Source organism: Phacochoerus africanus, chromosome 11 (genome assembly GCF_016906955.1).
Source record: "Phacochoerus africanus isolate WHEZ1 chromosome 11, ROS_Pafr_v1, whole genome shotgun sequence".
NCBI lineage: Eukaryota > Metazoa > Chordata > Mammalia > Artiodactyla > Suidae > Phacochoerus > Phacochoerus africanus.
Genome location: NC_062554.1, coordinates 116847717 through 116865427, shown reverse-complemented (window position 1 = coordinate 116865427; position 17711 = coordinate 116847717). Strand labels below are relative to the sequence as shown.

At 45.3% G+C, this 17711-nt stretch overlaps 1 long non-coding RNA gene across 1 annotated transcript in view; it reads left to right on the top strand.

The window, feature by feature from the left end:
• Positions 1-17457, top strand: part of LOC125111200 (uncharacterized) — a 235193-nt gene extending 217736 nt beyond the window's left edge. The window contains exon 3 of the long non-coding RNA XR_007130842.1: positions 16941-17457. This is a non-coding gene — a long non-coding RNA (uncharacterized LOC125111200). The remainder of the gene's footprint in view (positions 1-16940) is intronic.
• Positions 17458-17711: the final 254 nt, after the last annotated feature.

Here is a 17711-nt window from a genome sequence, read left to right as displayed (position 1 = left end):
CCATTCTTTTCATCACCCTGTCTTGCTAGTCACCATCTTGCACCCTCTGCTTTGCTGTATTGGACTTCTCATTAGTGTCAAAATGCCTCCCGATGTTTCTTGTTCCCGGGTACTACATGCTATTCCCTCTCTACAGATGCTCTTCTTATCCTCTTTCCTTGTTGAACTCCTACTGACCATTCAAGGTCTAGTCTTAACACCGATCCTAAGACTTCTCCAACCTTGCCCACTCCCCTTGCCCCATCCATAGCAGGTAACTGCATCCTCTTTTATAATATTAGCCCTGTTATAGTATCTCATTCATGGCTTTCTCTTCTATATAGATTAGCAGATTCCAGAGTGGGGACTGAATTACTGTCATCTTCAAAATTGCTTAGGAACTAATGCCGTATGTGCTCGTCAGCTACTCGGTAAATGTTTGTTGAGGGAATGAATAAATGAATGAATGATATAATCCAGTCTGTGTCACATTAACGCAATGGGCAGATTTTCCCAGTTATTGGTTTTACCCTCTGGCTGCTTGCTGACTCTAGGAGACAGTCTCCTTTTCTTGGAGGACTAACTTCTTATCTTCATGTTAAATGTGTGAATCTATCATCCACTAGTGTGAATCTGATCATTCCAGCCTTGTAGGAATCCTTAGCAAAACCTCCCTTTCCTAGAGCCTGTTTCTCCGACCAACAAGGCTTCTCTTCAGCCGGGCTCCCCACTCTCCAGCTTCCTAAACAGCCCCCTCTGGCAAGCTCAGGCACTCCTGAGACTCCCCTGGAGCCCAGTAAACCCGGATTACACCATCACTCTTGCTGCCTCTGGTGTTTCTTTTTCCTGTCCATCTCTGCCAAGACTAGCTAAGTACTCTGCAGGACCCAGAGCAAAATGAAAATGTGGGGTTCCTTGTCTAAACGCTGTGAAGAATTTCACAAGGACAAAGGCAAAGCAGTAAGTCAAGCACAGATGGGTCCCTCCCAAGCACAGGGCCTGTTCTGATCACATGTGCTCATGCCCAGGAAGCTGGCCCTCAGCCATGCCTCCCAGTTCCAGGCAGAAGCCACATGCCTTGGGTCAAGGTAAAAATATATCAGTTCTTTAGGAAAAAGTTAGTGAAGGTGAAGAAAGGGTGCATTTCTGCCCACATGAGGGCAAAAGAATTAGAAAGAATTTGGTGAGATAAGTTAATTCTCAATGAGGTCTTTAATTAATGCAGTTGGAAAAGGGAGTTTTAAAAATCACACACCCGTGCACAAGAGGGGTGTGTGTGTGTGTGTGTGTGTGTGTGTGTGTGTGATTAATATACATGATTATTTGGTTAAGTAAACGGTTTGGACAAATGCCATGTAGAAGTTACCTTAAAAGTAGGAATAAGCTGTCTCAGTAGAAGCATGTTGTAATTACAAAGAAATTGCTTGTCATTGTTTTCATCAAAACAGGAGATGTAGAGTGATGTTCATTCCTTGGCTTGGGGATGTAAGCACAGAGTGCTTTTATCTGCTAGGGCTCTGCCAGATGACAGTCAGACAGGCAATAGGCTTGGTAGGCTTTGAGAACTCATCCATTTGTTCGCCCAGTTATTTCACTAAATATTTATTGAGAACTCATTTCATTCTGTGACTTAGTTCCAGAGCTTTCCTTTTAAGGAGGGTAGTGAGGATAAGCTTTCAGGGCTGGCCCTAAGAGCCAGAGGTGGTCAAGGATAGCGAACACCACACAGCACCCCCCCTGAACCCACTGTAAACTTACAGTTAAATAATGCTTTGGAATAAAATACCAGCAAAGATGGGACAGCGTGTCCTTGTGGAAGAAAGAGAAGGCCTGGATTGAGAGGTGGAGGAATCCTTTTCCCTCTTTTAGTCTTCCTCTTGCCTTTTCTCCAACCTAATATTAATGCAAATGAGAGAGGCCCACTGTTCCTGGGATTTGCCCCAGGTGAGCACCACGGCACGACCAGTTGTCAGTCTTGCCTGGTGCTGGTGCTCACACACAAAAAGTCAGGTTGAACCATACAACATTGCCATTTCTGTAGGTCAAATACAGACAACTGTGGGCAATTTCATATGATCCAATTTAATACCGTAAGATATTATGGTGGTACTGTCCACACTTTCTCAGTAGCCAATGCAGAAGCTTGGAAAAACTTTATGAATCTGAGAGAGCCAGGCATGGAGTGAGCTCAAACACTCAGATTCCTGCTCTTTTCCATGTCTGGTGCCTCCTTGGTGTAAATGGTAAATCAGCCTCACACAGCGACACATACACAGGTTGGGAGTCTCGTGTTAATGTGCCTTAACTGTTCTTTTTTTTTTATCAGCTCTGGATTCAGTAATGGTTCTCTGTACACACTCATTCATTTTTAATCAGTTGACTGTAATGATTTGTTACAAATGATCTTTAATTCTCAGCTGTGGTTAATCAGTACTGAAAGGCACTTTTCCTGTTATTTTATTTGGATAGGACTCTTAGTGAAATACTTGCCTGCCATTACTTAATCACTTGTTTGTTTTCCCTCTGCACACAATTTCTAGCAGCATAACAGCAATATTTAATGTGGGCACTTCCCCTTTACCTAGTGAACTGAGTTCTCCAAGCTGTGGGTAGCAGGGAGCTGCAAGGGCCATTGAGGGTTCATGCAATGGTTTGATGCTAATTGATCCTCTTCTACCAGCCAAGGTCAAAGCCAGATGCTGAAGACATGTTGACTCATATTTGGGCAATTACAACTTACCTTGGAAAGGTTATTATGAGAGCTTGTGGTATAAGGAGAGGCGATAGAGAGAATGTTACTTAAACCAGCCCTGGAGTATTAGGAGGTCTTCCTGGAGGAGGTGATCCTAGAGAATAAATATTAACCAGGCAGAAGTTTCTGGGCAGATGGAACAATAGATACAAAGGCCCAGAGAGTGAGAGCTTGAGAGCTGGGAGATGCAAGTAGTGGAGCCTGGTTGGAGGAAAGAGAGCGGGTAGGAAAGGGTGGCAGTAAGAGCAGAGGTCAGGGAGGGAAGCAGGATTGGATCATGAAACACTGTGGGCACATCTGAATCTCTGAGAGGTTTGAGAAGGGAGATACCCTGAGTGGATTTACTTTAGAAATTTCCTGAGAGCGGAATGGAGAGTGGATTGGAAGGAGGCTGAAAATGAAGGCAGGAAGCCCAATGAGGAGAAGAAATAGGAGGAGGAGGGATAGGGGGAGGAGGAGGGAGGGAGGAGCTGGGGCAGGCAAGAGATGCTAGGACCCTAATCAAAGTGAGTAGCTCCGGGAATGGGGAGAAGCGGTGGACTTGAAGTGAATGCTGGACCAGAACAAAGGTGCAGTAAAAGGGGAAAGGTGCCAAAGATAAACTTCTAGTTTTATGCTTTCTGGGCTGGACTGGGGCCCTTGCTTGCCCCCTAAAGAGACTAAACACTCTGGCTGCAGTCTGGGGCTGTCCACAGGCAGGAACAGCTGCTCCAGCAAACAGGGCTAAGGGCCAGGCTCTTTCCTCAGCCATCGGCTCTCTTGAGGGCACCAGGACCTGCTTTGGGTAATTTTACAGCAATGTTGACCAATGAAAGAAATTGAAAATCGTTTCCTTCCTTCCCCCAGGTTCTGGTATTTCTGGCCCTCCTGGGAGTCTGGCATCACCATTCATAGATTTGAGTCAACCCCTGGAGCTGAATGATTCTAGAAGGTTACCTTTCTGATTCATTTTGTGCAGGGATGTAATCAGTGATTCCTCAGGAGGGTGACCCCTATGCTTGGCTGCAGGGAGAGGTGGAGACAGCCTGAGATTTCTTCCACACCTACTGAAGGCAGGGAGGTTGGGGGGAGCCTCTGTTATCAGAGTGGTACCTTGTCAGTGTGAAGAGAGGAAGGACTAGGTGATGAGGACATTGCCACGGTAATAATATAGTATGACTACAAAACCAAAAAACAAAAGCCAGTTTTCCAGTTCCCTTCCCCCTCTATATGAGACCTGTTCACCAGCTGTACCTCTTTTGCTGTCCTTTTTGTCAAAGCACAGAAAGTTTGAGATAGATTTCACTTGTCTTCTCTGTCTCTTCTTTTGATAGCCTTACCATAGTTCCGTTATCCTTTTGAGGTCCTCTATGGCAATCCTTAAGTCCCTCTTCTCTCTTGGTATCCTAGACCAATAGCTGATGGGATTAATTCATGCTATAGTGTGAGTGACTTATACTTTCATTTAAAATGCTAATGGGAATTCCCATTATGGCTCAGCAGTAACAAACCCAACTAGTATCTGTGAGGATGAGGGTTCAAATCCCTGGCCTCACTCAGTGGGTTAAGAATCTGGTGTTGCTCTGAGCTGTGATGCAGGTCAAAGTCAAAGCTAGGATCCTGCATGGCTGTGGCTGTGGCTGTGGCATAGGCTGGCAGCTACAGCTCCGATTCGACCCCTAACCTGGGAACCTCTACAGACTGTGAGTGCGACCCTAAAAAGACAAACACAAATAAATAAATTAAATGCTAATGTCTCTGGGAAGGGCAAAGAGTAGCATCAGAGTATCAATCTATTGATAGAAACTGAGTTTTGGAAACAGGGACTTGGAGGGTTTGACGAAGACCTGCTAGTCACACGCATGAGCGACTGGCCCGCCTATGGCTTGGCCTTCTTGGTTCTGACACATTCTGAGAGAACTGTGAGGTTTCAGTGATGCAAATTGGAGAGACACTATGTTTGTCTTCAACCTCACTCTGAGGAAATGAATCTCAAGGACAGATTTAGGAGCCACCAGGTTTCCGTACAATGGGTTCTCTCTTTCTGGAAAGGGGCAGTGTTTCCCATTTCTGAGCCCTAGCATTTCCATCTTCACTGATTCTTCTCGGCTGTGAGCCTCATCGGACTCCATGCTCGGGGTGCCTGGGGATTTGCTCAGGCCTCATTAGACTCTGGACACAAGAAACCACACAGAAATATCTCTCTACACGCGTGAGTGTGTCTCCCGCATGGACTGTGGGCTTCTTTCAGGGGAGGAACCATTTCTTATTCAGTGACTTTTTAAAATTCTGGCAGATAATAAATGATCAGGAATTTTTTTGTTTCTTTTCCTGGGGCGGGGCACAAGCAGAGGAGTGCAATGGGAAAAAGCTGAGTGGGATCCTGTTTGGGAGTATCCCTCTGGCCTTTTCAAAGCTAGACTGTCATATTCCTCTGGACTTCCCTGGGGAGATAAGATGAAAAAAAGTCACTCTTTGTGCCTTCAAAGATCTCATAATGTCAGTTCAAACATAGATGTTAGTAAGTGAGAATGCTGAAAGCATGCTTTCTTCTTGGCCCATGCAAATGGGCTTTGCCCTGAAACGCCACCACTGGGAACAGGCCAGCTCTGATGAGGCTGAAATTTGTGGAGCATCCCAAGAATCTGCCTCAGGTTCTTGAGTAGAAACCCAACATCTGGAAGCTCAGTAACTTCCCAGTTGGCCAGGAGAAGCTGGATTAACCAGAGGTGAGCCTGCCTCCCCCCTAGGTATGTGTGTGTTGGGGGGAGCATTTGGAAATGTGTGTTTGGTGGTCACCAAGCTGGGAAGGGCGTGCCACGACAAGGGCAATGGAGGCCCAGGGTGAATCCCCGCAGTACCATGGACGGTCTTCCCCAAAGAAGGATCAACTCACCCAAAATGGCAGGAGCATACTCTGAAAAGCACAGAACTAGACAGCGATCTTTGTCTAGACCAGGATAGACATTTACGTTTTGAAGACTCAGATGCCAATTAAAGAAAAGAAACCCTCATTTTCCAGGGACTCCCTCATGTCAGTGCACCATCAATGCTCCTATCCACTGGCTTAAACTCTCCTACCTGCACAGGTCATGCTATGGATCAGATTCTGCTCAAGCTACAAGGGACAATGGCTTTGTAGTTGCATGGCAGGTGGTCACTCTCTCTGTCTAAGTCTGCTATCCCCTCTTCCCATTTCCCACAGGGTCAGCATCTGAGCAGAGCAAGTTTGGACACCCCAACCCTGGGGTGGCCTGTGGGTCCCATTTGCATTGTTCTGGCCTTGTACCTGACTTCCTGGGCAGTTCCTACATGAATTGAGCTCTTGACCTCTCATGCTGCCTTCTGCATTTTGCTCAGGCACAGATTTCCTAAATATTCTACTTTTCCAGATTGTGACCTTGGACAGTTTAAGCACCACACCCTCCACCCCCCAAAACAATGATCCCATTCAAAATGACAACAGTGTCTTCATGGATCTACACTGGACCCTTGGTTTCATCCATTTCCTGTTTGACTGGGTAGCCTCCCCACCTGTTGCCCAGCCCTGCTCACAGGTCCTAGAAGCAGGTCCTTGTCTACAGCGATGCCTGACCAAGCCCCTGCCCAGGGAGAGGAACTCAGGTGCTGTCTGTGTTTTCTGCTTATAGTGCAAGTCTGTGCCCTCTGTGCACCTGTCAGCTGATGGGGAAGCAGCTGGGGGTTGGCTCATAGCCAAACAGACCCGGAGGAGAGCCCTTCATCAAAAGCCTGGGAAGCTGACCTTTTATCATTCCAGCCACTGATCCCCCTTAATGGCAGATCCAAGGGAGATGATGATATCGAGCAAATTAAAATTGAACGTGTTCAGAGAAGACCGGGATTCCTGGGCCACTTGTGAAGATGTGCCCTCTGGGTCAGGTCCTTTGAGGGGCAATCGGCCATCTTTGAGGAGGGCCTGAGAGGGTGTCAGAAAAAATACACTCAGCCTCTGGCCCAGAGGGTCAGGCCTTTACCGGCCCAGCATCAGCTTCGCCAATTACCGCCCCACAGGAGCCATTTAGAGAAGAGAAGAAACATTGGCCTCTGTCCACACCCTGGCAAGGCGGGGCTGTGTATCAGGTGAAGAAAGGGCCAGGGCTGGCCTTCGATCCAAAGCCTTCTCTTTCCTTTTTCGGCCTCATTTTTGGCTTCTCTCGCGGAGAGCACATGTCTTAAGGCAGGAAATTGCCCTGGTGATTGATGTCCAGCAAATGTAATTAGGTCCCAGTTAAGTGTTCTCCAAGGGGCGCCCTCCTGAGTTTGGTGATCACTTGAGGACTGTCCACCCACGGCCTCTGGGTAATGAAGCATTTGTCTCTGTCACGCTCTGACCACCAGAATGTCTCACTCCCTTTAGATGCAGAGAGACTCTGGACCAAGAGGTAGGAATGGAAGAATGGAGCTGGGAAGAGGCGGAGTGGATGCTAGGGAGGGGACCCCAGGACAAGAATGGCCAGATTGGCCAAACACATGCCATAGCTCCCAGGGGTCGGGGGTAGGGGGCATGCCTTCAATGCCCCAAATTCCATAATATTTGCTAATCAATCAACCTAGTGTTTGAAATATAATTCTTTAATTCCATGACTTTGGGGGCTCTGGAGGGAAAAAATAAAGGAAAATGACCCTGACCCTGCCCTTGATGCATTTGCACTCTAGTTAGGAAGTTCAGACACACCCTACCAAACTCCCAGGCAACCAGTTTCCACCTGGCTTGGGAATACACAAACACATGAGGTAGCACATTCATTAGGGACCCATCTGGGGCACTTAAGGCAGGACAAAGGCAGTCATAGGCATCCTGCCTGCCTTGGCCACTTAGGAGCTGAGTTATTTCACCTCCTGCGCCTCATTTTCCTGACTGTGAAATGGGGGTAATAGCAGTACTTTGCCTGTAGGCTTTTAGGGGAGGCTTTGACAGGACGACGACACACAGGAAGCCCAGGGCCTGGACCATGGCGGTCTACATGCACTCCAGTTCCCTTGTTCTGCTTCTAAGCCTGAGCTAATGAACCTTTTTTTTTTTTTTTTTTTTTTAATGTCATAGACCTTTTTGTCAGCCTCTGAATTCCTTCTCGGAATAATGGTCTAAATGTAGAAAATAAAATATATAGGATTACAGAGGAACCTGCATTTTTATTGAAATGCAGTCATCGAAATACTAAAACAACTAAATTTGCCATATAGTAATATATGTGCATCTTTATTAACACAGTAAATAACAAGATCTGCTGGCAAGTTGAATAACTACTGTAATTTTGAAGTAGTAATAAGCTTAAACAATATTTCAACATATCTGCAACAACTGTAATGAGATATAAAAATATCCCTGATTTCTATTGGTGACAGAATTATAGCTACTGCTAATAGTGCTGTGACTCGTTGCCCATGTTCAAAATGAGAGGAATTGCTAAATTTCTGTTACAGTTGGTGAAAAGAAAGATGTAATATTTTTCCATCTAAGTTGCATGGACTCTCTGTGGACCCCAAGCTAAGAACCATTGCTGCAACATTTGATAAAATAAGTTATAACCATACTTTCTAAATTTAAAAAAATCACATTTATTTTCTCATACCTAAAGCAAAATGTAAACATAGCTGAAAAGTTAAGAAACATAGATTAAGTGGAAAAAAGCAGAGGACATTTAAAAATATGACCAAAAATAAATAAGTAAAAATATGACCAGGAGGCTCAGTGGTAACAAACCTGACTAGTATCCATGAGGATGAGGGTTCAATCCCTGGGTTAAGGATCCAACATTGCTGTGAGCTGTGATGTAGGTCACAGACAAGGGTCAGATCCTATGTTGCTGTGGCTGTGGTGTAGGCCAGCAGCTGCAGCTACAATTTGACCCCTAGCCTGGAACTTCCATATGCCACACATGAGGCCCTAAAACGCAAAAAAAAAAAAAAAAAAGTAATGACCAAGAGAGCATCTGTGCTAACACTCGGTGTAGTAGTTTTACTTTGAAGACACAGAACTCATTGCTAATCCATTTTCATGCACTGAATCCGCCCCACCAGGGTGATTAGATTGCAGTTCCACCCAGAGGCCATCAAGGCACAGAGAATGGTCAGTAAAGAACCAAGCCAAAGTAGCACGAATGTAGGCCAGAAACTATATGAAGCCCAATGATAGCAAAGGAGTCCTGGATCTTTGCAGCACAGCCATCTATAGACAGAGCAAAGTGTCAAGAAACAGATCGGGGTGACCCTGCACCCCGGAGGACATGCCAGAACCTTCCAGCACCACTCATAGGAGCTCTTACACTGATCTCAGATCTCTCATTAGACCTGATGAATTATCTCAAGTCAGAATCGTGAATTACAATGGAAATTACCTACTTGGTGAGGGATACCAAATGACTCTGCTCAAATGTGCCAGATGTTCAGATCAGATCCCTGACACGTGCAGGCAGAGTGTGAGGGCTCACTGAGATGGCCCATTTAGAAATCATGATAATGAGGCAGCACTGAATCTAAGAGGTATTATACAATCTATACAAACCCATGTGTCCGGCCAGAGAAGGACCTTTATGTTGCCCCAGATGATCCCTTGCGGCCGTACTGTACAACTCTCTCTGGGGTGAAAGGATCGTTTGTATATGTCTAGCTGTTCCAAGTTAACTCTAGAAGACCGAAGGCTTGGAATGGCTTGTCTAGACCCTGGGAATCAACGCCCTGTGAATCAGAACACAGAGGAGGCCAGTCCCTAGCTTACTTTCCCCAAGATCGCCCAAAGACCTAACCCCACGAGCCCTCCAAGCAGTGGCCCGTTTCCTGGACCCCCGACATGCCAACCCTCCTGTATGACCATGAGGTTGTGAAAGCATCACCAAATTAGGGTCTTGCTGTCCCTTGTGGATGGAACTTCTGGGACACTTGGGCCAATGTCATTACAGCAACATGGGGAAAAGCACCTCCCTTCTCTTCTGCAGCTCAGACCTTGGACCAGGGTCCTTTTCTGACCTCCAGAGACCTTCCATAGGGAGAAGGGGGTTCTTACTGAAATGCTGCTGACATTGTCTTCAAAATGCGATTGTGTGCTTTCCTGAGGGGACCCTGCAACCCCTGAGTCGGCACACCCTGCTTTCGCTAAGGCTAGTTAAAGACCACAGCCCAAGATAACAGGCCAGCAAAAGCTCCTGAGAGCAAGGCACTGCCAAATTTCAAAATGTTTTTTAATAAAACAATGTGGAAAGGGCAGCCTGTTCGTTTTGATTCTCCACTGGGTCATTCAATTAAACCTGAGATTCTGGGAAATCTTGAACCACCCTGGCCATATTTTCCATTAGTAATAATGATAGAAGATAATTATTGAGCCTGTCTGTCAGATATCCCAGGCACCCGCACCTCAACTTAATTAATTGCTAATTGAGATATGAAAGAACTGCAGTGGCTCTCATACATTCTGACTTTATGAAGCCTCAGCAAATCTTCCTCAGGGAAAAAGAAACCACAGCGGCCAAGGTTGAGCCTCTCTTTTGGTCTGAAAGCCAAGGGCAGAAGGTGGCCAGCTGGGGAGAGGCTGACTCTGAGTTGGAAAGGGAGAGGAAGGAACAAGTTTTGTGTTCCTACCTTTTGCCACACACAGCTAAGCCTTTTACACATATTATCTAAGGTAATCCTAATACCCACAGCAGTCCTGTAAGGGAATATTATTATCTCCATTTTACAGATTAGAAACGGAATTCTTAGAGGGAGTGGATACATATCTTTTCCAAAAGCGTGTAGCTGATAGGAGCTAGAATTTAAGCCCGATTTCATGCTTTTTCATTTGTTGTCCCATGGAGATACAAGAAACAGAAATGGGAGTTCCTGTCATGGCTCGGGGGAAATGAATCTGACTAGCATCCATGAGGATGCAGGTTTGATCCCTGGCCTCCCTCAGTGGGTTAAGGATCCAGCATTGACGTGAGCTGTGGTGTAAGTCGCAGATGCAGCTCAGATCTGGCATTGCTGTGGCTGTGGTGTAGGCTGGTGGCTACAGCTCCATTTCGACCCCTAGCCTAGGAATCTCCATATGTCATGGGTGTGGCCCTAAAAAGACAAAAAAAAAAAAAAAAAAGAAGAAGAAGAAGAAGAAGAAAGAAACAAATGTTTTCATCTAGGCCTTTACTATTACTAAGGTGAACAGGCATTAGCTAACCTTCAAAATTTCCCCACAATTAATCCTTGCTGTCTAGGATTCTTACTCTTGTGTTGTCTCCTCCCACATTAAGTAAGGCTAATCTGTGTAACCAATAGGATATTGCAGAAATGCACTAAGACAGGTCCTCAAAGACACTGTAGCTTCCACCTGGCTCTCTCTCAGATGGCTCACTCTGGGGGAAGCCAGCTGCCATGCTTGAAGACACTCAAGCAGCCCAACAGAGGCCATGTAGGGAAGGCCTCCTGCAATGACCGGATCACCTAAGTGGGTCATCTTAGAATCAGATCCTCCAACCCTAACAAGTCTTCAGATGACGACAACCCCGTTAACATCCTAAAGGAAGCTTTGTGGGACATTCTGGACCAGGACCACCCAGACAAACCACTTCTGAACTCCTAACCCACAGAAACCAAGAAATAATAAATAGGTATTGTTTTTAGCCTCTGAGTTTGGGGGTAATGTGTTATGCAGCAATAGGTAATGAATTGAGCATTCATGAACTTTTCACTTCCCTTGCAAGTGCAATAACAATAGGTCAAAGAAATCCTTCCAGGAAACACTCACATTTGTATGCCTGAAGGTAGGAGCCCCAAATAATAATCATTCTAGGTCCATTCTATTAGGAGACTGTGTGCATTCAGGAGCTGGATATGGGTCGTACCACCAATAGGTGCCTAAATTTCCCATTTTCTCATTAAAATGACTAAGTATAATTTGTTGGCCATTCCCCATCTGATCCATTTTCAGCAACTGACTGCTGTGAGAATTAAGAAAAAATATGAACCGACAGTGCTTCAGCCTATTGGGTAGTTCTGTCTAGAGCTGATCAGCAGCCTTGCAATCACATGGCTATCCCTGAACCATCGCCAGCAATTTGCAGTAAACAAACCAAAACCATCCACGTTTGTGCTCAATATCAAAATGGACTTGCTGTGAAGTCTGAAACCTCTGCAGGTTTTGGATGCTATATCTAAAGCCTAGAGGTATCTTACTTCTGCCCATGCTTCACCTTGGCAAAGGGGAAGCAGCATGCGGCTTTGGAGAAAATCAGTGAGTAGGGTCAACAGGGCCTTCTAGCTGCACTCTCTGGTCTGCCAGGCCCTCCAATCCCGTCTGCACAATCAGGGGCTGGAGCCCACATGACAGAGTCGAAGCCCGGCCCTCGTCTTCCTGAACTCACAACCAGTAGATGAGGGATCAACATTTGATGAGGAAAGAAAATAGAAAGCACGTTTTCTGGACATGCTTTGTAGGAAAAATGGTTGTTTTCTTTTTTGAATATGAGCTTTTACAAGGTGACCCCTAGAACACGGCTGTGAAAGAAATATTGGGCACTAAGAGGGAAAGTTCAGGCAAGGGGTGGATTAAGGGAAGGGGCAGGGAGAACATGCGGTTTTGCAAAGTTGCTGGGGTGCCAGGTCGCCATGCTCTTTTATCTTGAGTGCATCCCCTGTGGTTCCACGTCCCCGTCCCTGGCCCCTCCTAGAAGTATGTAAGCTAAAAAGACTTGGAGCATGAACTCTGCGCTGGACATTTATCTCTGCTCACAGATTTGCCTTTGCAACTTGTGACCAGAGGAATAGGGGCCCACACGGCAACACGCGACACGCCAGCGTCTACTTGCATTATAAGAATTCTTTGCCTCGTCACTAATTATATGAAAATCTACTCCAAGATAAGGCCTTTGTGTGATCTATTCAGGGTTGTAAGGCTTGTGAATCAAATTAAATGGATCTATTAGTGAGGTCGTGCATATTCTATCACAAGGGCCAGTATGGTAGGTTCGCTACAAGCTCCCCTAATAAACGCGCTCATGATTTCAGGAAGATTGGCACATACTGGCTTGAATTCAGGGTGGCTCTTACTCAGTCCACAGTTTGAAACCTTTTTTTCTTTCTTTCTTTTTCATGGCTGCACTTACGGCATACGGAAGTTCCAGGCTAGGGGTCAAACTGGAGCTGTAGCTCCCGGCCTACGCCACAGCCACAACAACACCAGATCCCAGACACATCTGGGACCTATGCTGCGGCTTGCGGCAATACTGGATCCTTAACCCACTGAGCAAGGCCACATTCTCATGCACGCTATGTTGGGTTCTTAACCTGCTGAGCCACAATGGGAACTCCCCCCCCCTTTTCTTTTAAAACCCTAGTTAAATGGAAAAGAGCCCAGGACTAGAACATAAGAGCCCCAGCTTCCAGTTTTAATGCTCTGAATAGCACTGTGGGGAATTGCTGTCATGGCGCAGTGGAAACGAACCCGACTAGGAACCATGAAGTTGCGGGTTCGATCCCTGGCCTTGCTCAGTGGGTTAAGGATCTGGTGTTGCCGTGAGCTGTGGTGTAGGTCAAAGACGCGGCTCGGATCTAGCATTGAGGAGGCTGTGGTGTAGTCCAGCGGCAACAGCTCCGATTCAACCCCTAGCCTGGGAACCGTCATATGCCATGGGTTTGGCCCTAAAAAGACAACAAAATAAAAAAATAAATAAATAGCACCATGTGTTTGGTGCATGCCTCTGTAAGTGAACTCCCCTCCGTTATAACAGAAATTGCAGTCCTACTTGGGCAGGACTTGAACCCAGCCAAAACTCAGGTTGGCACTCAAATCCACATGCTGGACTTGAATCCACCCCACCTCCAAGTAGGACTTGAACCCACGATCCCTGACTTAGGAGACTTGAACCCATTGTCTTTTAATTGAACCTGCTCAACTGGTGTCAGGACTTACTGAAGCTCAGGTTCTTTTGTCTCATTGCAGAAAGAATTCAGCGTGAGGCAAAGTGACAGGCCAAGAGTGAGCTTATTAGTATAGGATGCTTATGAGAGATACAGTGGGCTGGCAAAGGAATATAGCAGCCCAAGAACCAAGAGGGCTACATTTTTATAATCAAGAACAAGTGTGGAGGAGAGAAGACCACCTTCTCCCTCTATTTTGGGTAAATATCAAGGCTTATATCATTAGTTCCTCCTTTGACCCTATATGGTTTAACTGGAACTGTCATGGCACTATTTAAATCATATGCATATTAGCAAAAGGTGGTAACATACATTAAAATATGGTCATTCATCCACGTATAAGGTACCCTTTCACCTAGTTTTTCCCCTTTCCCCTATATTTATGTCTTGGCTAAATGCTGAGATGCTACTCTTCAAGGACTCTTAACTCTCTGACTTCAGGTAAAAAGATTCAGACCCCATATCTATCGTTTTCTGTTCTAACTATTGGGCTTGTGGCTTGAGTGTGTCTGGTGATTAGATGCCCCTGGTCTTCCTTTGAGGTAGAGTAGCTCGTTGCTAGGTTACTGGATTCTTTTCTCGAGTGGTCATTAGCTTACAAGAGTCTCCTCAAATCCCTCAAAATTCCCTTTCTGTCTTTAATCCCCTCGTGGGATTTTTATACTGACTACTTAATTATCCTACTTTATCCCTATCATAACTGCCAGTTCCAGATCTCTGGCCTCCACAGGCAGGATCTCCTTGTGGGTAGAGGCTGTGTCCTCTTCTTGTATCTTCATTGCCTGGTGCCGGCCTGGGCATTCGGAAGGCGCTTAATAAATAAATAGTTGCTGCCAATGACCAAAACACTAAATCAGTGCATCTGTCCGTAGTCACATATGTGTATATGTGGTTATCTGTACATGAAGGAAAGTACAAAAGTCTACAATCCCATGCTGTCAGCCTGTAATATGGACAGCACAGGAAGGAGAGAAGGTAGAGAGAGGAAAGCAACCGAGAAGAAAAAAAACACTGCACTAAAAAAAGCCTAGATATAGACTCTGATCTTTGTGTAAAGGTTCACATGTGTGTGCATAAATAAATTTGGGGGAAGATAATGATGTTTTTAGGTTAAGTCAAAACAAGTTGCAGAGTATTTTAGTTAAAAACTATAAACAAATATATCCCTATGTCTGTAGGTATATGCATAATTGGGTGTAAATTAGTGTGAGGGAGGATATATTTGGTGGGTGCTGCCTGGCAGCACCCAGCTGATACACTCATCCCCCAGCTGCTGGGAGCCTTAGCTGCCATCAATCCCAGCTGAGTTCCCCTCTGGGCTTCACCCTCAGCCAAAGGGAGCTGCTTTGCCCAAGGTTGTGCTCACCCTCTCCCCGGGGACAGCCCACCTCCAAAGACTTGTGAGGCCCCAAGGCCTAACTCTTCTCAATGCAGGACAGCTCCAGAGGCCCCTCCAGCCAATGTTGCTTCCTATACTCCCCATAAGAGTTGTCCCAGGAAGCCTTCAGGGTGCTTAATCTGTCTCAGGCTGTTTCCTGGGAACTGGACTTATGACAGTGTGGAAAGACACATACTAGTCTATTAAAACATTACAGCAAGGGGCTGAGGCTGGAGGGAAATTATTAGCTTTTTCTGGATACATCTTCCTATAGATTCACTTATTACAATGAGCAATTATCACTTTCATAATTTCAGGAGTAAGAAAGATTTTTAAAATACAATGAACAAACTTATGTGAGTTGAATGAATGACTGACTGAGCCTATATCTAGTTGGAGAAATAATAATAAAATAGCATGCTGAATTGAAGGTGTCAGTGTTGAATGAATTAAACAGGAGATTTCACTAACACTTTTGATGACTTTTGACTTTGTTGGTTCTAAAGAGATTGTATTCTTCCCAAGAATGCAGTCACCACCTCGAAGATGAGATGAAAAATAAAAGGGTCAGTGGGGTGGAAACAATAAAGAGAGGGAGTGTTTTAATTCCATGGAAGCAGAAATTTTCTAATATCAGAGTTAACTGACAGTAACATAGCTACAAATTTGGGGCGGTTGCTGTCCAAATTATACTGTCCAAAAGATCTGCAAAGTTTTCATTTGGTAAGCAGCCTCCAGATTAGATTTAGAGAAGGAAAGGACCTGGTATTCATATCACATCCAACACTCCCCCACCATGGGCATTGGCAAACCCCGTGAAAACCACCCTCCTTCCCAATGACGCAGCTGCAGAATCCTTCCTAGCCTGGTTCTCCAGGCAGCCACTGCCCTGCTGATATTCTGGAGTATTCCCCAGAGATGAAATCGATTTGCCTTTCCAGAACTAAATGATCTTTCCTCCAATTCCCAGGCTCCACGGGGTCCTCCAGGGCAGGTTAATTTATTCAGAAACAGCTTAGATGAGCAAGCCTACACCTTAGCCAAAGGTCTGCTCTTTTCTCCCTTGGCGCTACTTGATTTTTAAGTAGCCTCTTTAGACGCCTGTAAACGAGGTCCATGTGGCTCAGTGTCCACTTTGGAGAAGGCTCAGAAGGGTTTGCGGGAAGCAAACCTTGGAAGGCATTATCTCTGGGCTATGGAATATGGGATGATCCATGGGAATTGTGTAGGGTCCGAGTTTTGCAGAGGAGCTGTGTTTAAAGAGACTGACACATTGCTGACACAGAAGCTCCCCTCTTGCAAGAGATGTCACTGCTGCCATGGCTAGTGTCTCTAACCTGAGAAAATTATTCTTTGTAATGCATTCATTTTCTCAAAAAGTATTTATGGAGCTTTTCTGTGCTGGCAATGTGCTTGGGTCAGAGAATCTGCCCTTGAGGAGTTGAGAGTCCACAGTGAGAACAGCACAAATGAAGAGGCTTACATGGTGGTGACTTCTGTGACACAGGAAGGCACTGAGAGCCATGGATAGGATGAATGTAAGAGGGGCTTCAGTTTAGTGGGAATGATAGGCTTCATGGAAGAAGTGACAAGCATTTGTCATAATCAGCTCATCTCAGCATGGAACCCCAGCCACCTTCAAAGATCTCAGAATAGATTTGCTACATAAAACACATACGTGGATTTATAATCCTTCTGTAGAAATCTTACCTTAAATATTTACCACGTCATTGCAAAGCGATTGAATGAATAAGAGAAAAGTAATGAAATAAATGGAAGTCTCAGGAGAGGAAACAGTAACAATAAATAACAGTTTTCCTTAGAAATCCATGTCACTCCTCCAAGTTTATTAAAATGGAGATGTGGCAGCTGAGATGGAAAGGGAAATCAAGTTTCCTTATTCTGAAACCATAAACACATTTCTTCCCTCTCTTGTTCCTGTTTCAGGCAGCCATATCATCACAACTGCTCAGAGGCCACGTCTCTTTGGGCATTAGGATCAAAGAACGTGCGGGAGAGAGACAACATCCAAGACACCATCAGTAAAGGTACCATTTTCTGTGAACCTTTTACCATCCATCATTGCAATGGCCAGTTTGAGGCTTTCACTTGTGACTGCATATTCCCGGGGATCTGAGACTCTGTCACTGCAACAACAACCTGAGGGATAGTCTCTTTGCAAAGAGGTGGTCAAGAGGGCGAGCTCCCCTGGGTTTCCTGCTGTCTCAGGAAAAGCCGGAGAAACTGGGCACCAAGGTTTTGGCTTCTCATAAAATATTCCTGAAATGCATCTCATAACGTAGTTGGTCATAAAAGTACATTACTGTGCTCCGCCCCTCCAAGAGGCTGGACTGGATGCCAGCCCAACCCTACCCACTCTGAGTCTACGTGAATCAGTGCTAAATTATTCACCAGTCTGACTTTAAAATTTCTAGAGTTCCAAAACCTCTAATAAAGTATTATGAAAAAATATCCATCTCTTTATCTCTATCCATAACTATTTTATATGGCTAGAGGAAAAACCTGTCGTTTTATTTCTTTTAATTTAAAAGCTTTCCTAATTCCTTTTTCATACCGCATATATATGTCTAAAGAATTTTCAGGTTGAAAAAATAACCTTTAAAAAATGATCTGCAGGAGAAGGCTCTCAGGATTCACAGAGTTGACAGGCACGGTGAATATTTTGCTCCTTTAATAACTTTTCTTGGCATGCAAACT